Below are 22,074 nucleotides of genomic sequence, written 5' to 3'. Positions count from 1 at the left end.
TTTCCAGTATAAGAAGATGCATTTTAAAAGTAACGTAGTTTTACTCCCCAAAATTGCTTGCATGAACCTCAAAGAGGGATGAATGAGTAATAACCAGAAAATGCAATTTGGCATAAGAAATCACTTTTGTCTTCAACAAGGGCCGGTTTCTTGTTGAACCAATTATTGAAATTCCAGTGACCACCCTCCCAACACACAGTTGTCCCAAGCCTTACAGACTGACACAGATTTACTGAGTGGGATAAGTATGCCTTAGATTCTTTCGCTATAATCTCCCTCCTTTTAGGTGCTCACTTGTTTCCTGACCACTTTTTGGGTCCTCAGAAACAGAAGAGATGTAAAAACCACTGCAGTGCAGAAAGACTCACCCCCATTCTCACTAGGTGATGCAGTGTAGGAGGATCTTGCTCTTAAATCACCCATTTCAGTCCTCCCCCCTTCATAGATGACGCTTAATTATAACTGCCACATATTTCTGCTGCAGGGATTGCTTTATGTATTTCAGTCACCTAATGCTAAAAAAGCCCAATCTTATTTTAGTCCCAGACCAGTTTTCCAAAAATCAGAGCTAGCCAGCTCATTTTATGCTCAATAAGAGGGAGACAAATGTATCTACCTTACATACTTCTGTCTTTTCATACTTAATAACCAGGTGTTGAATTGTCCTCTAGGGAAGAGTCCTATCAGGGCTGAGAGACTGAGGTATTACAAAGCTGCCTACATTGAGGCCACTCATGATTTATGCACTATATGATTAGCCAGAATCAGCCTCTAGGGTTAAGCTTGCAGATACTAGTTTGCCATAGATAGAAATAGTAAGTGATCTAATCAAGTATTTTGCTATTTAATACGTAGCCTAATTAAGATATTATAATATATTCAGGAAGTAACATAAGGTCCATGCCCTGTAAGAGATTTCTTGTAATATGAGAAAATCACTTTTGTATAGGTTTAGAGTGATTAATGAGAGGAAGCTAGCATTAGAAAAATAAATAAATAAGAACCAGAAACATGCAGGAATGTTGGCAAAGAAATAGAGAGGCTCATCAGCAAATAAAAGCAGCACTGTGATCCGGGCTGAAAATAGTTCCCCAAATAAATTTATCATCTTTGGTACATTACTAAATCCATGTGCATGGCATATGGAAGATGGCACACAGTGCTAAAGATGCTGAAAGTACTGGTAAGGGAAACAGTCCACGTTCACATCAGATATTTAAAAGGGATAGGTTCTTCAATCTAGGGTGGAATAAAGGTAATTTTATTTCAGACAAGGCAAGACAAAAATGGATTTGTGCTCTGTGCAGGACTGCAATTTATTGCAGGCAAAACACAGTGACAGCAGGCAAAGTCCTTACTTCCAGTAGTTTAAATGTAATCTCCTGTTCTAACAGGCTGAACTTGTCAAAATGGTCTGAGTGAGGTGAGCGTCAGAATCCATTGCCTGAGAGGGCTAAAAGTCAGCTCAGCATCCTTATCAGAGGGTTCAGCCTGCTCCTACTGGAGCCAGAAAAAGGAAACCTGCCACTATAACATACCGCATCCTCTCCATAATGTGTGTCTAAACCCTACTACAGGGCAGCCTGGGGTATGCACTGAGTTTGCCTTGCCTAGACATCTTCCCCCCTGTGCGAGGACTCACATCATGCCATGGCATTCCTCATTTTAGGACTCTGACAAATCTGTTCTGTATTTTGGTTACAAACCACTGTTGACAGCTAGCAGCCAAGACTCTCAGTGTGCATGTAAGTCACACAAAAACACTAAGCAGTCTCCAAAAGGTGTGCCAAGTTCCTATACTCAAACTGCAAAACATCTGTATCTGCAGGAACCCACAGGATATGTAGCTAGGGACAAACCACAAAGCTGAATGAGAAGACTAATGCACAGTTTCCCATGGCTAGCATCAACTTAGGCAAACAAAAATTACCAGAGCCAAGCCACAACACTGCTTTGGTATACCATGATCCAATATTTAATCTTTCAGGGATTCACCTTCCCCCACCTCCTTAATGCTGGTAGTGACACTGTTTTCCAGGGGGTTGCTGTTCCATGATTGCAACTCAAGAATACTACGCACTCCCTGTTAAGAAGGAGGAAGAAAATAACTCAACTATTTGAAAACTTTAGTAAGAGCCAGTCTTGATATAAGGATGTCAAACTACATAAAGTCCCCTGCATTCTAGGCACATTTTGCAATTGTTCGTTTATCCACAGTATTAACAGTTTACCTATCATTTCTAGTTTGAATTTGCTTGACTTCCACTTACCACAACTATCTATCTGTGCTTTAGTCTGAACTACCTAGATTGCTTTTCCTTTGAGAGATATTTCACTCTGCCAACTTCAGCTAAAACCATGAATCCCAAGCATATTTCATTATTCAAATTGCATCAGGTTTGTACCTAATGTAGAAAATTTCAGACCCTTACTAAGAAACCCATATTCAGTTCATTATATTTTTTAATAGCAGTTACTAGGAACCCTGACAGATAGCTGAAGAGCAACGGTTTGGTTTTTTTTTAATCAGGGGGTAAATTCAGCTGCATGAGCAAGATAGAAACTAAGTTCTGACTTATTTCAGAGACTCCACCTCCATAATTCCCCCTGCAGGATATGGAATAGCTACAAACAGGACAAATTCAGTGCCTGATAACATTAGATTAGAAAATGTTACTGCCTGCATATCGCCATGCACAGAGTAGTGTTATAGTTGTGCTTTTTTTTCTTTTTTTTTTTTTTTAAATACAGTGACCCTGTCCAGTCATCACTTGCCTCTCAAACTTTCTCCTTAAGCTTTTGAATCCTCAGTTGTGTCTTCATCAGACCAGTAAGAGGCTTTCAGTTGGTTTGCATTTTTTTTTTTTTTAGATTAAACTAGTCACCATGGTCAGCAGAAGCTCTACCCAAAGTGTAGTTTAACACAATTACATGTGACTTGCCAGGTCTTAATAACTCAGCAAAGGCAAAATGTTTAAGTCAATTTTTTTCTTGAGAGATAACCCTGGGGTACATGGTGATTATCATAGCTTACTAGACAAAAGGAACCTGATTATCTAAGGTGTTTTGTATTTAGGATTTTACTCTTGAATCATTTTTCAATGTTTCAAATGCTCAGAAACACATTTAACAGGCAAAGGAATTGCCACTTGAAACATTACAAAAGACAAAAAAAAAGTTTTAATCCATTGCATTGTGCGAATTCTACAAGGCCGGAGTGGAACATTCATGTCAATAGTACTGACTGAACATCTTTTGCAAATAAAAGGTAAAATTAAAAATGGCCATCATTTTACCCTTACCTTAATAGTGACTATTAGCGCTGAGCCAGTCTGAGTGGCATATTGTAGATAATGAGGCCAATTTCAATGTTATCAGCATCTCAATGTTACCTCACATTAGAAATTAAGGAATGAGTAAGCATATTAATGTAGTCACGTATTTTTAAAATATGCATTTTAAGTGTTCCCTGAGTCTAGTAAGCCTTAAGCAAGTAATCCCTGTAGAGAATGTTCTGATAGTTATTTTGTGCATTGATGTTACTAAGCAACATTCATATCATCTTACACAGTTGGCCGTACTTGTGCAAGATCACACAAAGGAGGACAACATTGCAAAACTGTTGGCAGAGCTGGATCAAGACACTTTGAAGATGCTGGAGCAATGCAGCAACATAACTGTAAAGGTGTTATGTGACTGCCAGTCTGTGTGCATTAGGTAGTACTATAGGAAGCCTATGGACTTTTTAGTCTCCCACATCCTTTCTTCTGGTAAATTTACACGTACTTGTACAAAAAAGACTGATTTTTCACAGGCTGTCTCTTGTGAAATCATTTTTGCCTCTGCAGTTGAATACAACATGACCCTTTTTTAGGCTTGTTATTCATAGCTCCAAAAAGGTGCTAGCAAACAAGATTCAGGGAATCTCAGTGAAGCAGGTAAGAAAGATTTTTCCCAGATCTTCTGCATCACTCTTGGGCAGATATTTTATGACCAGGTAAAGACAGACATCTGTGCTCCTTCAGATTCAGCTTTAGAGAAAGTAAGGTCAATTCTTAAAGTTGGGAACCAATATCCTATGACAAAGTAGCAGCAAGTCTGAAATGTTACTGTTACAAGGTGCTTTATGTGAAAAACATGGACAGGACCAAAAGAGTTTATAATAAATTGTAGTCAGTATAGAGGATGCGATGATCACAGCAGATCCACATCCCCTTATGTCTGCAACACTTGCCTCAACCTGATGTTGCACACCCGTGTTTAGCTATAGCATTTGAAACATTTTCTTACTGAAGTCTCAGCATTAGACTATATTTTCATTATTCCATAAATGATCCTGTTGAATTCAGTAGAAGCATTCTATATTATTTTGTAGAATAACATTTCACCAGACTTTGAATTTAGAAGTATGCTCTTTATTCATTGTTTGAACTCCTAATAGCATGAGTAAATTGACAGTTTCATGTCAGCCAACTTGAAGTTGTTTCACATCCATCACCCAGCATTCGTGTTCATTCCCCTATCCTATATGATATCAATTTGTGGCTCACTGCATCACTCAAATCACAGTGACTACACAAAATCATACACAAGTACTCACACAAGCACTTTTTGCAAAGATTTTATTCTTCTCTTTCTAAGAATGTTCCTGTAAGCAAAAGTTTGCATGGATAAATACTCACAGAAAATAAAGTAAGATTCAAGGGTTGCCAGGGAGGGGTTGGTTGGTTGGTTGGTTGGGGTGGGGGGGAGGAATTGATTTGCAGGTGTTTGCCAGCCTTTATTCTTGAAAAAAAAAAAAAAAAAGTCATGGCATTTTTCTATTTCTGCCATGCATGTGTTTATATCCTACACCAATAAAAGTATTATCAGATGCACAAGTGCAAGCTGGAAGTCAGCTGGGCTGTGTCAGAGACAAAGCTGGTAATCGCTGCAGTTTTTTTGACTCAGCTGAGGGATAACTAACACCAACTGAGGATCTGGCCCTTTACATGCTGTCAAAAGGGGAGGGCTGTGGAAAGTGATTCCCACAGGATCAGGTTTTGTGTACATTTCCTGCCATTCTTTATCTGTAGTTTTCCATTGGTCTAGTTCATAATTTTATGAAATGTCACTCCAATTATATTTGTTATTACAGTTATATAATTCCCCACCCCCTCCCCCACCCCTGACTCCACTACTGCTAAAGATTCAAGTATAAATAAACTCTAGAAACTCTAGAAACAATTCTCTAGCTTTTAGGCACTAGGGAATTATGTTCCCTTCTATTGCATGGTAAGTAGCTGAGCTGTCAATTGAACAGTTTAAAAAAAAAAAAAAGAGAGAGAGAAACCCAACTGCAGACAAATAAAGGTGTTTGAATCTTCTCCTGTTGATACAGCAGCACTATGTCACAGCAACAGAAACTAGTCCAGACTTGCTAACTCCAGTAGCATAAGTGCTCACTGTTATTGCTATGCAGATTATCAGATCCATGAAAATAGTAAAATGTGATATGCTGAAAGGATATTTACCACAACAGTTTCATACACTAAGAAGTCAATGTCCCACTCTTGCAAACTGCATGTCTTCTGCAAGGCTCCATAAAGAATCAAAGACTCAACTACATCAACTGTTTATATAGCAGAGCCCATTTTTTTTTCCTGGATTCATGTCCTAGGTGGACATATGGCTTCAAGAGAGACTGATATCTCTGTCCACTATATCCATTAACTACAGCTTTAATGACTTTTTTTAAAATTATTATTTTACAAAGCCTTTATTAAAGGCTCTTGCTATAACTGCATTCACTTTAGGAGTCTTTAGGATTTCAGCCCCTCTAAACGCTCAAATAATTCTCCAAATCTTCTGACCTAGCCAGCCAACCTTATTAATCCATCAACTTTAGAGAAATAAAGGAAACAAGACTCACGGGGTCAAGATTAGAATTCCCCATGGTGTCCAGAAGGGCTACATAACTAAATTCTAGATTGTAGAGAACTGGCAACTACTTTATGCCAAATTCATCACTAGCATAAACAGATGCAATTTCCAAATTTATGCCAAGTTGCAGCCAGTTATTATGAGAACATGACCTTTTTCATTCCAGTTATTCCTACCTCCCCCTGCCCCCCAGTCTCCTCTTTATTTTGGCACACAGCCCAAGACTGCATGCACCAGTTATGTTTTTATAATACTCCAGTCTCAGTTTCCAGTAAGAGGTAAGAACAACCAAAATGCACATCACAGGGCCCTTATAAATAGTTAAAATCTGAACAGCAGTCCTAAAAGAAGAACGGATTGAAAATGGCAGCAAGAGGCTAGATCTTACAACTTGTAAAAATGCTGAAAATGGAGGAATCAAACTTAGTTTGACCGAGGAATGAGGGTACACAAGACAGTACTGTTTCAAATATGATTCTGCATTGATTAATAGCAATGAGTATATGTATTATATTTTTGTCAAGGACAAAGCACTGAGCACTTGTAAATACATGTTAAACAGCAGGCCAAAGGTTAAAGAGGGATTCAGTTAGCTATTACTAGACAGAGACCTCATTAATCCATGGATGCCTCATCCAGATGTCTAGGTATCCAAAAGCTTAAAGTGTAAGCAAACCAATAGGTCAACAATGCAGGCTTTTCTATTAATCTAATAGGGGCTTTAAAAGTTATCTGGATTAGCCAGGCCTGGCTGTCTAGTCATCATTTAAAGATTTTGCTGTCTCTTTTCATGTCAAGTCTCAGATTTCGCCAGGACAGAACTGCTGCGAATAACAACTTTGAACAAAGTTACGGCTAAGAATGTTTGTGGCTTGACTTCAAGCCCACTTAAAGGCTGCATCAAAACTCTTGTCTTACATGCCTTCACTTTCAGTTGAACAAGGATTTGACATTCTCTCTTGTAGTAAGTCACTTCAAAGTTTTTTAGTTTTGTATCCTAGCAGTTCAATAAGATCTCTATTTCAAGTGACTTTAGCACAAGAAGTATTGGACTAATAGCTCTGAAGACAAAAGACCTGGCTACAGAAAGCACACAACACAATAGAGTAGCAGAACAGCCTTTCACCCCCCTAACTGTGGTCCAGCTGGTGGATATAAATGTGGACTTGATATAAATGCAGACTTCAATTTCAGCAATGTGTCTCTCTGCATACTATAATGGTAGTTTCTCTCAAAAGCTATAGATGTCTAATATGCAGATGCACTGAGCTGAACAAACGTGGGGGTGAGAGGAATGGGAAGACACCAAGTTTTAAAACATTGTCCTATAAATGGAAAGTCCACATGCTGCCATGCACCATTTGAATCAGCTAATTGTTATTGCATAGAAGGTCACTCTAGATCCAGTTTAGGAGCTGAGTCGTGGAAGCTGGTGAATTCAGCTATATATAGCTTTTAAAGAGTGAACAGTATATATAGGAGTATAACTGCTAGGTACACGCACATTCTTGAAGTTGGCCTGTGACTGCCAAAGCCATTTGGATGCAAATACTAAATACATAATTGCAGCCTATTATTCCCTACATAATACCTGCAATATCAGGACTTGGAGTGATCACCTGTATGGAGCAATGCCTAGCAGCTAGAACAACCAGAGCAACTGCAGACTTAACCATAAACAACCCATTTCCAGTGTTAATGGAAGTTAGGAGGACAAAAAAAGAAATCACATCACATAGCTATTGTTACAGCTAATGTTACATATAAAGGCTTAGAGCTTACAAAATGTCATGGGCTGCGTTCTTCAGCAAGATTCAGAAGAAGTTTCTATGGCAACTGAATTGTTAATATAAATGTAGCTTATATTCCAATTCATGCTACAGATCATGTTTGACAAACCTCATAAGCTATCAGTTTACATCTAATTGATTCCATGTTTGAGGATGTAAAGTGCCATTTGCTGACTTGCAGGGATTACATGCTTTTTGTATTTTCACACACTGCTGCTTTTAATTACGAAGATGAAAACCCAAATATTTTAAACAGGTCTTTAGTAATGCATTAAAGTACAATTTAAAAGAAGCAAACAGGTTCAGTATTTGTGATATTGAGTGCCTAGAGTGTCCCTGTTGTTACTTTCCCCACTCATTTCTGCTTGCATAAGCATCAGTGGGCAGGACTTGTCTGCACCTCACAACCACCTGCTGAAGCTCCAGCTAACTGCTAGCAATGCCATGGGTTATAGTAGCATGGGACAGAGAATGGAACAGCAAAGGACACACAGAGCTCGCAGCGGACTGGCTCCATATCAAGGTCAGTCACTAGAAGTTGTTCTAGTATGAGCATGTTTCTTTAAAATAAAATGTACTACATCTCTTTTAAGGGATATTTTATAGCAAGTGTACTCCCTTTAAGGAATTATGGTTATTTCTCCCCATTCAAATGTCTTTATCTGCTTCCAAGTATAAATTATTTTAAACTATTAAAGCTCACCAGTTATAACATTCCAAAATATTGTAATCAATTTCATAAGACTGCTTAAATTAAAAGTTAATTTGAAGCTCAGTCTTGAAAAAACAATATTTAGCAGTTTTGAATATTTAGTAGTCTTAAAATTAGAACTTGTCCCATTTTTCCAATAGTTAGTATTTGTATCATAATTATAGTTTGCCTATCATTTTAGTACTCCTTAAATAGCTTAGCTGCAAATAGAGAGTCCTTATCCAATGTACAAGAATGTTTCCAACCAGTGAAAACACTCAAAATCCCTTCAGCTACAGAGTTTAAGAGATCCCCATGGGTGTGGGGGAGAAGGGGGGGGGTGAAGAAAACACACACACATCATTTCCAGATATTCAAAGCCTGCAAAATGAAGTATAATTTGAAATCACAGTCAAGTGCCTTCAGAGAGGCTCCATCATTCAGAAGTGATTTGGGATATTAAGCATTTGGTACTTCCATCATTCCAAAACTTCTACAAAGCCTGCTTCTCTGAACGTCCTCCAAGTCTGACTCTTAGCTCAGCTCAACTTTGGAGGAAGCCATTTAATTTTCCAGTTCTATCACTTAACCCTTAAACTTTTCCTCAGGCCACTTATTACCAGCATCATACCAACCAGTCCCCCACAGGTAAAGTTTTCCTCTGTGATAGCCTCTGGACCCAGACAAGGATTTCCAGAAGGCCACCACCTAGAAACTCCAGCCCAGCCAGATGAGTTATTGCAAAACTATGCCTCCAACAAGCCCTATCCTGGACATATTATCAGCTGAAAGATTTAAGACATATCAGTGTCAACCTGCTGTTTACATGCTCATTAAGAGCCTTTTCAGAAGTTTGTATGCAGTATGCTATTTCTTTGTCTGGGTCACAAGTACAAAACATGATATTACCCTGACCTGTAATTTCAATGGCAAAGTCTCAAATACTTCCATTATTTATTACACACACATCCCTCATCCAATTTCTACTATTTTAAGTGTAGTCTTCAGACAACATAAGAGGAATACTTGAACCTAGTATAGTTAGTTTTGTTAAGATCAAACATAAGGCTTTTTCAGGTGGAAATCCATACTAAGAAAAGACTGTCCTCGGTAACTATATTTCTTAGTGCTTTTCTGCAGAGTTCAAGCTACTGAACAGCTAAATCATTCATTTAGCATATGAATAAGAGATATCCCTTAAAATACAGGGCTTTTCATGCAGGCCAGCTTAAAGCTGTGGGGATCCATTGTGAAGTCTGTTCAGAACAGTAGTTAAGTTTCTGGGACAGCTCTATTTTCATGGAGTGGAAACTACATTAACAAATTCAAGGTTCAGTACTTTTGTTCCTTCCTAGTCTGCCATAGCTCTTTTAGTTCAGCACCTCTCCAATTTCAACTACAGTATCCTTCCAAAACCAACATTTCTGTGCTCAGATTTTTGCACACAGCATCAGTCTCTTAAATACCAAACCCTAAGAACTTAAGTCACACTGCAGAAATGCAAACAATGTTCTGCAGAACTGGGGGGGGGGATCATTCCTCACATAGCTTTTCAACAGAGCTATACAATTTGCAAATCAATTTTGTTGTGCCAACCACTAATTTGTACTTTTATACTGTGATATTATTCTGCAGTTGCCAGCAAAGTTAGCAAGACAATGCTTCACCACCTGATCAACTACATTAGAAAAATAATGGCATTTATGATTTCAAATGGACAGTAGATTACTTAGTCTTGGCATAATTTGGAGCATTTATTTCACAGCAAATATTTTCAGCTGATATTCCCCCTCAATTTCTTTCTCCACATAAAACTACCCATTGAAGACAAGCATTTGATCCTTGAATGAAAAAAAAAAAAAAAGCTGGCAGTTTAGGGCTCTGTAGAGTCTCTCCTCAATCTGTGAAAAATACTTGAGAGCCTAGTAACAGTAGAAATCACTAACCAGAATGTATTCTCTGTTATAGGGGAACCAGGCAATTTTATGCTAACCATTCATGCTGCATGACGAGTTTGGAAGCATCATTTCTAAGACTGGGAGGAGATTTTGAATATCAGTAACTAGCTGAAGTAAGTGTTCTCAATAGTCCCAGCTACTTTTTCCCTCTGAAAAGGGAAAAGGGGGGATAAAAAAAAATCCACAAGTGGGATGAGTTTTTCTAATAGAATTCAAAAGATTCCTGGAAAGTGTTAAATAAGAAAAAAACAAACTTGTAGGATCCCTGTAGTTCATAAGTAGAGTCATCACTCTACCAGAGTTTCCTAAAACTGCAGTACATGAATAATATTATGTACAATGTTATGTAAAGTGTGACATAAAAAAACCCCAAAACTACAAGGAACACAGCACCCTCCCAAATTTCAGACTATGTTAAGCAAGCATAGACATCAGTAAGACAATGCTATTCAGCATTCAATGCTTACCCTTTATTTCTACATTTCCTTCTCATTCCTTTCCAGCTGCCCTCTTGGAATAAGTTTGATGAGGGGAAGCTTAAAGGTTAAAAAAAATCAGAAGGAAAAGCAAGAACAAATTACCACTTAAGCTACTTCTGTATTATGTCTTTCACTCACATTGTGAATTTAGGCAATTCAAGATCTTTCTTAACCCATGCCACGATGAACTACCCTAGATAACCTTCTCCTTCACATTGGGCCTGCAGAAGAGCAATGCAGATATATACTGCTGCCAGAGTGGTTTCCAGCTCCTTTCAGGCAGTGCCTGCAGATCACTGAGACAGTCTTCTAGGAAGACCTTAAAAAAAATCTGGTGATGACTTACTGAATGTACTACTCTGGGTTTGCTGTGCTGCATCCTGAAGTCTTCTGTAAAAGCCTTTCTCCATCCATTTCCATAAAGAGAGCTCCCTCCAACACACACACACACACACACTCTACTTCCTCCAAAACAAAAATCAGCTCACAAGAAACTGGAGTCCCTTATTCTCTGCATTGGCACTACCTTAAAAATCCATGGAGGGGAGACACTTCTAGATCTCTAGCTACTGCCCTTTGCCTTTTGTTACAACTGCTCTTAATATGCCCTTGACACTGCTCTGCAGTCCCAAGAATGCCCATCTGAGCAGACTGGTCTGAGCCAGCATTCCTGGTAGCTCGCCAAAACCACAATACTTACAGATTATTCTCTCAACTGCCTGGAGGAACATATCTTCCTCTGGCAGAATGCAAATGAACTAACGGTTTAGAAAACTCTGTGTAGAAAAGAAGGAATCAAACACTAGAAAGTTAATAGTACAGGCTATCAGGTTTCCAGGAAGCAGCAGAGAACCTTCTGGTTTTGTGCCTTGTAACGCACACTGCTACCAGAACAAACCCATTAGTGACAAAAAGAAGCAAATAGCAGAGATGGGGCCACATGAGGAACCCAAATCTTCAGGTTCTGCTGACCCTAGGCAGTTTTCTACACTGTCCATTGCATAATGTGAATGATAGAGTGATTCTGACACAAACACAAGCTCACAGGGCATGTTGCCTACTGAGGTTTTGCTTGTTATGGCCAGTTTACTCACATCATTCATGACACCAGCTGTAGAAGCTTCTTTCTGCTACTACAAAATATTTGCTGTAAATGGTAAAGTGGTCCTGTAACTTCAAACTTGCTCATTTTTATTTGCTTGTTAAGTGCCTTTTTGGGAGAAAACTATGTTGTTTAATTAACAGAGCCTGTTTGAGGGTAGTTGCTACAACTATCACTTTTCTAACAATAAGCAGTGTTCAGAGTTTATACAGCAAACATGGATCATATGAACCAAGCTAGACATTCTCCATTTACATTTGGTAGGATTCCACAGCATGGATTAATTTTTTCTGACAAGCAGGTGAGTACCCTTGCCATCATTTAACACTAACTACCAGCCATCAAGAGAAAGGATTTTTTTTTTTTTTTTTTATCAGCCATAGTCTCCAGCCCTGGATCAAAACTCCCATTACGCAGTGGTAAATGGACAGCAGATTTACAAGAACACCAGGCTGTGAACTATGTATTCAGATTGGCATTTATGTGATGCTGTCCCCCGCAACTGTGGGGCAAAAAAGACAGGGACAAGGACTAAACACATACGGGGAGTAGTCAGAAATAGACTGAACCTGGCTGATGGGAGAGTTCTCTTATCTGTTGTCCTCTGATTTCTTCTACTGACAACAAAGCTTTCCTTGTTTTCTGAAAGTCATCACGTACGACTCCCTTGAGCTAAAAGGTAGTGGATGCTTTTAAAAGGTGAATAAAAAATGAAAACCATCTTCTTTCTGCTTGTATGTTATCTCATGGAAGTAGTCTGTGCACAGGTCCTCCATGAGGTAGGAAGCAGCAAACTACTGCCTATCTGGGCAAACTATTACCTTTTCTGCAAATGCAGCATGCAAAACCTTATAACCTTCACCAGAAACAGAGAGATTGCCACTGAATGGATCTCTGGCTCTGCTGGTTGTCAGTTATTCCAACAAAGTTAACTCCTGGTCCTACTGTAAGCCAGTGTACCAAAATGCCATTCTGTAATTCTCAAACATGCAAGATGTTCCCCATTGCCACTGCATTGCATGTTTTAATCTTAACTGGGACAGGAGAAAGAATTATTACAGAGTTTGGCAGTGTAAAGTAATCAGTTATATTTAGTATTTCCAGGGTCACAGCTAGATAGGTTTTAGGCAAATAATGATTAAAATAAAACCTGAATATCTGTGCAGGGAAAAATGAGATGGTGATTGGGGAGGAATGAAAAAGACAATTTATCAACTTAGCAATAAACTTCAGACTCTAAAAAAAAAAAAAAAAGTAAAAAAAAGCATTCTTTCCAGGTCATTTTATTTCACTACAAGAGAATAACACCACTCCTTATGTGGAAAGATAAGGAGCTGCATCTCAAGACAACGCTGGATGCTTTAAATCTGAACCCTTGCTAGGAATGGATTCACAGCTCAGAGTGCTCTTGAGTTGGAACTTACTGGCTTGTGCCTATTTTGGAAAATATTCTGCACTGCAAAAAGAGAAAGGTCAACCTCAGATACCACAAACTGCATTACAGTATTACACAGTATGATCTCTCACTTGCCCATCACAAACCACCTTCTCTATCTTCCAGGTGACCTATATTCACTGATCAAATGTTCAAGTAGTTTTGACAAATTTAGGACTCATGACTTAAACTGAACTTTACTGGTACTCACCCTAAGGTAAGATTAAATGAGGAATGAAGGGAAGGAGTAGATACTAAGTTTATACCCTTGTGTCTTCTACAGTGCACTTATTTAGTAGTTTTCCATTCTATGGCTGTTGGTTTGTTTTCCTGAAGAATTTTGTGCTCAGCAGTACACACCTAACTGTGCAGTTCCTGTCAGCATGCCCAACCAGCTTTGCAGTGATTACTGGTATTTATTCTGAAAATATTCCACATCCCATGAAAACAGACTCAGACCTGCTTCAGACAGGTATCATGACAGAAAACACTTACCCAATTTCGTCTCCAGGCAGTTGCTTTAGCACACAGACAATTGTCTAGAAACTCATCTTTGGGGACACATAAGGTATAGTACAGAATCACCCATGAATATTCTCATTGTATAATATTCTATTAACATCAGATTATTTTCCAAAAATTATACTGAACTGATTCTTAGAAGAAGTCCTACCAATAAATTCTGAACCAGTAGACACAGGGAACCTACATGCCAAATTTGCCCTTTTGATCATATGTTAAACTCAGCAAAGAGGATCCAAAATTCCAAAGTGGTCTCCAACTTTGAAAAGTAATTTGATCCAAAAGACACAAACCCAAGCTTCCCAAGGGCTATGCTGTATAAAAGCTGTGTTTTTTCAGCTGGAGATGGTATTGAGCTACTTTAATTTTATCAGTTATCTTTTAGATAAATATATAATGCTAGATATATGCAATGTCAAAACAGAACTATATAATCCATGTAACAGTTATTTTTTGGAAGCCTGTTAATTCATGCCAGTAGAAATTGCATTTCCAGAACAGTACACTTGAGCTAGATCAGATGGGTTCTTTTTTTTTTTTTTTTTTTAACTTGCTAATGCAACAGAGTACTCAATGAAGGAGCACACAACAGAGAAAACATCCTTCTTCCCACCCTTCAAAATAGGATTGGCTGCAAAAAAAACCCTCTCAAAAAACCATAATAGTATTTAGCTGATGTCAAGAATACCGTGAAATAGAATACCATGAAATAGTGCTTTGCTTTACACCAAGAGCTCATTTAGGATATGGTCCCTGCAAGTGTCGACTCTGACCACGCTGCTCTGCCTGGATAATGAGCCAGTGGCCGAAGACTTCAGATCATTTTATTGGTAACAGCAGTGGTGTGCTTAAGGGTCATAAGGGGTCCTCAGAGCCTTATGAACTGAAAAGTCACTATCCTAAAGAGCATATAATTTTATATATGATGGGAAGAAGAAAGTCACATTTTATAGACAGGAAATAAAACCACACAGTTACAACACAATTACAAGAAGTTGGTGGTTAGATCTAAATATTTAAATCAACACAATTGTTCAAATTATTTTGCCAAACCCTTCCCTTCTCCAGTCTAACAGTACCTGATAAGAGAGCAGTCTGTCTATAGAGATAAGACAAACTCAGCAGTTAGGGTATCATGATTAACTAATAATAAGCATCAGAACCAGCTTCTGTGACCATGATTTGAAGGAATGGGAAGACAATTCAGCCTAACTTCAAGCTTCCAAACACTTTTTCTTACAAGCATAAGATTAAGACTGAAGGAAGTAAACAGCTGGTTTACAAGTCTGCAGGAAAACCAAGATAATTCTTCACAGAGCTGTAAACACAATGCTTTCCTGCATGCAGAAATGGTTTGACAGAGGCAGAATTTTCTGAGGAGCAGCAAGAATTCTAATAGAGGATTTAGCAAATAGATACACTAAGACCAACTTTGCATTTCTTAGCTATGTCAAGGATTCTCGCATACCTCCATCTTGTAGCTTTGTATGTTTCTTTCTTCACAGATTCATCTTCCTGTTGTTAAAAGATTCCCAATAGCAATGGAAATGGGACCTTGGTGTTCATCCAGAATCTGACACAAGCAATCTTGGTTACAAGTTCTTTCACCTCTTTTCTTATTCTTTTGCTTTTTCCTCAGCACCTGGATCTCCACTGAAACCAAGAAGAAAGCTTTCTCACCAGATACATTCAGACCTTTCACAGACAAATCCCCAGAATGCTTCATTTTGATGTCTTAACACTAGCACCACCACTGCTCCCTCAGTTATCCGTTAGACTGGACACACTTCCTCCAATTCCCGGCTTGCTCCTAGCTCCCAGCTCTCCAGGAAACCCTTTGTCCCTTCTCCATCCAAAGAAGAGAAAGGGCCTTCTAGGAAGCAAAATTACAGTACACATCTTCAAATCAATGGCATTGTACATACAAAGTGGACAGACTGCAACATCCTACCCTTCTACTGCGTTCTCTGCTGTAAATGTCCTCATGTATTGATTTTTATTAGTATCAAATACCATCTGAACAAAACTGAGGCCCACTGAGCTGACTGTTGGTCTCAAATGTCTGGTGATGCTTTGAAGATCTGTCTAAATATTTGTAACAGTGCCTGCTATAGCCAAAAACAAGCCTCACAAAATGTGGATAAACAGCTTAGCCTTACACACATCAAGCACAACTTATAAGGTTCTTCATACGCTGCAGATTGAACGTCTCAGCACCTCTGGCTCATTATTACATCTGCCAACTCTGCTTTGCCACTATCTGCTGCAAGTATGCCTTCTTGTGGGACCTCAACAGTGCCACACACTATGGTGTTCCACAGTGCTTTGCAGAAGAGATTAGAAGCCACTCCCATTGCCCTCCCTGACATGTAGAGAAGGCAGCCAGAGTTCATCAAATTGGAGGCAAAAAGTTTGGACTCTTTAGGGAGTTGAAAACATCAAGATCACCTGTGGGAAATGCTTTGAATGCCTGCATGCTTGGGTTGCATAACAGATTTGGGAGTGTGCTCCTGGAATTGGTCTCCTCCCTCTGAGCACAGGAGAACCACCCAGAGATGTTTGGATTGAGGGCAGATCTATCAATTCTTCAGATGTTCATGGAGCCAGTCCTTAAGCTGCATCCCTCAGTTTGAAAAGGCAACAGATGACATACAGAGGAAATTCTTACTCCCTATTAGTTTTGGTGCCTTAGATAACATTTTTGTTATTCCTTTGGGAAGACATCTTCATGGTGCAGAGTATCTTCCCATCCCTTGCAATGGCCAAGAAGGAATTGCAAGTATGTATTACTGGAGACAGGAGTGCTGGCCTGTAAACCCAAACCAACCAAATGTGGTAGTTCCTATTCACTTGCTTGCTCTGCATACAGTTGTCAGATGCAAGGAATCCCAACAAAGAAGGTCACTTGCCCAAATAAAGTTCTCAAAATGACTATAATGCAAAGTCATCAACTTTCATCTAATTCAGTCATGTGGACAGACAGCTAGAGAGCTGATATAAACCCCTCTTTATCTTCCTGCTACAACTAATAGTGACTTAAATTCCCACCACATGAGGCTATTTACATACAACATAAAGGAAGGTGAACTCCTTAGCTGATCCCTGTAGGACAGAAATACCACTGAAGTTCATCAGCAAAACTGAAAACAGGAAATGTCAGCTAAAACAGAGGATGCAACACAAATAATGCTATAAAAAAAAAAAAGAAGCGACAAAAACGTCAAGATAAATTCCTCCTAAGTAAGAAACAGCTGTTTTATTCAATGCAATGCCACCAGCTGAATTACCCTGATGTTGTATTCACATAGCCAGGTGGAGGTACAATAGCTTTTCATGGAAACACACTTGCAATTTTACACAGAGAACACTTGGTACACTTTTAACTAAGTTAGTGCTCAGGGAACATGTTGAAGAGACTGACCAATGCTTTAGAAGGTTCAGATGAGTAAACCCAGGCCTTCAAAAATCCTTATGTTGGAACAGGATACTTCAGAAATAAGGTTTTGGAGACTTCCAAGCACAACTAGTTTTCATACAAGGGGTAAGGCTTAGGTCAACCAAAAGCAGTTGAAACTCTGTTATTGGTTGGACCAAGATCAGCTGGTAGTACATTAAGGACTTCACTACCCTAAAACACATTGTCCTATTCACAACACAATAGCTAACCTTGTGTAGGTATCTCCCACTTACAGCCATAAACTGCATGAAGATAATCAGAAAAAATGCTTGTAGGCATATTTGTTATTAGCTTCTGTTTAACTGAGAAACAAATTGGTTTAATTTGTGTCATACTAGACTTTGTAAGCACACCCTGCCTTGCTATGAGCTGCAATAGTAAAGCAACAATTACATTTGTTTATGTATCACTGTCCTCACCCTCCTCGCTCCCAACCTACACACCAAAAACAAAGAGCAGGAGAGGATCACAGATCCCTGATACAAGCATGCATGCCAGGTCAGGGGCATTGCTGTATTTAATTCTTCTCTAGCTGCCAGTGCACTTGTATGTGTTAAATTTCAACCTAATCTCAAGACTGAGAAACTCAAGCACCTCTTCAAGTAGAAACACATACAGAACATAGAAAGCACCAGTAGAGCTGGAATACAGATCTGATTTTAAAAAGGAGCCTCAAATGGCTGAAATCTCTGAATTTGGCAGGGAAAAAAACCCCAGCAGATTTTTGTTACCTTTTTGGACAGTGCAACACATCCTGTTACAGTTCTATGTACACGCAATACTTCTGTTTCGCTAGTTTCTAGAGGACCACACAGCAGGTAGGACCTCACTGGTAGACCTAGTCAAAAATTAAAAAGAAATCACATTCTTTCAAGCTCTATCTACTCGGATTTGTACTGTAGTCTGACAAGTCTAGTAATCTAGTGCACTAACCAGGACTACAAACAGTATGGGCTTTTAGGTTTCTTTTCCAAGGTAACCTAGAACCTAAAGAACTCAAGGCAAAGCACAGACTTTTGGGGCCTTCAGTACTCCTCCCAGAGCAGAAGCACTGGGCTGGAAACCTCAAAGCTTCCAGATTCTAATTAGCTGTTCTGCCTTGCTCAACACTGCATTGTGTAAAAAGCAAACAGGTGATCTCAATCAGCAACTGCCATTTCCAAAGGGGTATGTAAAAATTTCTGATTTGCAGATTACTGCAAGCAGTGTTTTTATTCTGAGTTGGGATAAACTTGAGCTAAGATTTCCTATGAGCCAGAAATACTGCAAGTTAATAACGCTCAAGAATAAACACTGCTTGTAATTTTGTTTTGTAGAGCATCAGTGTTTGAGGCATTGCAAATGTCTTCTTAAGGGTAGCACTCAAAAACCCCACAAACATACCAAAGAAGTTAACCTCGGCAATTTAGGTTTTGTTCAATTCAAGTGTTTCACAATGTCAGAGGTGAGCTGGAGAGAAAAGCTGGATACAGGCATCATTTAAAAGATGGTGTCCTGGGCTTAGAGATCACCAATTCTGATAACAGAATGAACAATACAATCTGAGGTCAAACCAGACAGGAGAAAAATATTTCCTTCCATTACAGAGAATAACATGCCTGCTCTTTGAGCCACCAAATATTTTCATGGCATTTTCTAGCCAATGATCGGCATGTCTTTCTTGTTGTGACTTTGTCTATGCTTATAGAGAGACAACTGTTTTCAGATTACGCTTAGTCCCTCTGTGAAGATACAGTTCCTTATAGTTACATTAAAGCAAGCACATCTAGCTTCTGCTAGATGGAACCTGAATAGCTTATTTATGTCCTAGACCTCTCACTGTTAAATGCAGAGTCTTAGCCAAACTTGTAGGAGTTCTTTAAAATCAGGTATTGGAGGTTTATTCCCACTTTCACAGAGACTGAACAATTCTTGATATATAGTCTGTCAACTGCTGCATCCCACAGCATATTGCTATGGTTTCATTAACTTGAAGCTGAACCCAATACCCCAGCTCTTTAGAGCAACCCACTAAGGCTTCTTTAAATATAGGATGGAGAAAGCCTCTTCCACCAAGGTCTGGACCAGTGAGAAAATCAAAGCTCAAACATTCCCCAAAAGCAGCTCTAGCCAAGCCATACAAACCAAGCAGTTTGCAGTGCAGCGATCCTGTTCAAGACGTGGCCAAACTGACTCCTAGGAAATACCGAGAAAGAGATTTTTCTGGCAGTGCTCTTTCCTGAGATACAGTCTTGGTAACACAGTGCTGCCACATATTTAGTACAAAGTCAGACTTGTAAGGAGAGTCAGACACTTTTAGCCAAGTTGAGATTTTCAATGGTTTCCCCTGGGTCCTAACTTCCCAAGAGCTTTGCCTGCTATCACCATGCTCATACCACCTCATTAGCGTAGTATGAGGATAATAATTTACCAGGATTGTGACAAGCCCAAGTCAGTGCTTTTGGAACCTCCTTTGTCCAATAAAGATACTGAAATCAGTGTGAACCAACACCTTCCAAAGGATATCTCCTGTTCATTATGAGTACTTTTTGGCCACTAACGTTATCTTAGTTTGTTATATATCACAGCACAGCATGCTTCTGAGAAAGCGTATGCTGGATATTTTTAAGTGCAAATGATTCTTTTTTTTTTTTTTAAGCAATCTATCTTTCTCCCACCACTATTCTCCATTGTGATCCTGGATTTCAGATGTTAGGAGTTACAGTTATGGAATGAGATTACCTGTTCCTTGGATTCAGCCATGCTGGAGTTTATGCAAAGGAGCATCAGTCATATTGTGTTATTTCCATGGGCACAGGCTTCACAGGAGCAGTTAAGGCAAAGCCCCTTCTGAATTTTGCCTAGGGAAGACACACAGTGTCAAAGCCAGTCTAAATAAATAAAGCCACATACAAAATGAAACACCTGCTTCTTTGAATTTAGAGATTTATGAACAGGGTTGGTATCATTGCCACTTGGTCTCCTCTCTGCCCTAAGCTCTAGAAAATTTTAATTTCACAAGACACCGGCCTACTCCAGGCACACATCAAAGTCAATGAGATCAGAATCTGTCCCAACCTCTACTGCAGCACAACCAGCATTTATTTAGCTTTTCCCTTGAGCACTGACAATCTGTATTTCTTAACCTGAACAAAGCCACCTAGACTGACGGACTGTTTCCAGTACAGCAGCAATTAACTGCTTATATCCTGTTGATATCTGTGATTACAGTCTGACTTAAGAACCCAGGACTTCAGTTCTGGTTATGGATCAGGCATCTCTGTACCCCAGAAAAGCTGTTTAGCTTGTTTGTCCTCACCTCTTGCTGCCAGGATCTGGAGAATGGCCAAGTACGTAAGCTGCAGGTTCACAGAATCTGTCATAGAACAGCATCATCAGGCTATACTTTTACAACCACCTGAACCAATCCAACTGCTGGCCACCGCAGTCCTGCTCTGTCCTTACTTCAGAGTCCCACACCCCTTCTTTGCATTAACTGAAAAGACACCAAGAAAGTTACTAACTTTCTCACCAGATCTGAGAGCAAAGACAACATTATATAAGGACAGATAAAGGCCAGAACCAGAAAATGGGAAGGAAAGGAGGACTGTGTGGCCAATTAGATCAACCTCAGTCATCACAGGAGCACAGCTTTTGCAATTCTCAAATCTCACTAGTATCTGAAACTCTTTTTTTGCAAGCTCAAGTATTAGATGCAGTATGGAAAGTGTGAATGGCCACAGCAGAGCCTCTTGATCCAAAGAGTTTTTGCTATTGAAGCTAAACGGATTCCATTAGGAAAGGACAAGGTTAGACTCCTCAGCTATTATGAACAGAAGGCCTATTGCTGACTACAGCTGTACTCAAAGCAAGAAATGGATTAAGCAGCCGAAGCTGAAGTGAGGTGGGAGACAGGCGAGATAGGTCCTCTAGTTGGCAGAGCACTGGGACAGAAGGCATGCAGCTTGCCCACACAGCAAGTCAGAAGCAGAACTAGCTAACTGCCCTTCCCTTTCACTGTATACTCTTTCAACAATTTTAGCCATTCAGTCTAAGTGCTTTCTAGGGTAAGCATCTGTTAGAGCTTATTTTGGCTCAGCTTCAGGTCTCAGTCTTGTTCTTGGGAAGGTATTTTGCCAAATAAAATAGCAACCTTTTGGCTCCAGTGCTTGTGAGCAGATATTTAAAATATTGTTTTTGTCAAGGACAACTTCTTTTGATGGGCTGCAAAAGACCCAAATTCAACTTGAGACATTATTACAATCCTTTACAATCCCTGGAAGCTCTGGTTTGCATTTGATTAAAGGGCAATGGAAACCAAAGATTTCATTTTAATGGAGCAGTCTTGAGCCTTTGCAAAAGTTCTACCCAAAATCCGGAAGAGCTCCTGTGGTGACACAAAATGGACATACCACTTAAAACAATTAAGTACCATGTTCTATTTGCATAGCATGCATCCTATAATTTTACTTCAGTTGACAAAACAAATGCATTTAGCAACAATTAAGTTACCTTTAAATCAGTACTGTTATGAACCCATGGTCAGAATTATGTCTTAGGAAAGGCTTGCTATAACACAGGAAATACAATTCTAGTTCCCATGCTGAACAGAGATGATAAAGACTGAACACTACCTTACGTAAGCCCTGTTAAATACTGGACTATGCTACAAGTCACTATCTACACAAACAGTCGTATCTGCTTTGAGTACCTCAGTTGCAACAGAATATTGATCTCCA

The 22,074-nt window shown here is 39.3% G+C and overlaps 1 long non-coding RNA gene across 1 annotated transcript in view; it reads right to left on the bottom strand.

The window, feature by feature from the left end:
- LOC128147279 (uncharacterized) overlaps positions 1-20,148 on the bottom strand; it is a 42,566-nt gene extending 22,418 nt beyond the window's left edge. The window contains exons 1-2 of the long non-coding RNA XR_008236986.1: positions 20,078-20,148; positions 15,368-15,552 (exon numbers count right to left, since the gene is read on the bottom strand). This is a non-coding gene — a long non-coding RNA (uncharacterized LOC128147279). The remainder of the gene's footprint in view (positions 1-15,367; positions 15,553-20,077) is intronic.
- Between the last annotated feature and the right edge of the window lie 1,926 nt (positions 20,149-22,074).

Source organism: Harpia harpyja, chromosome 10 (assembly GCF_026419915.1).
Source record: "Harpia harpyja isolate bHarHar1 chromosome 10, bHarHar1 primary haplotype, whole genome shotgun sequence".
In the NCBI taxonomy this organism is placed as follows: Eukaryota; Metazoa; Chordata; class Aves; order Accipitriformes; family Accipitridae; genus Harpia; species Harpia harpyja.
Note: the sequence above shows the minus strand (reverse complement) of the source record. Positions and strands in the feature narration are given on the sequence as shown.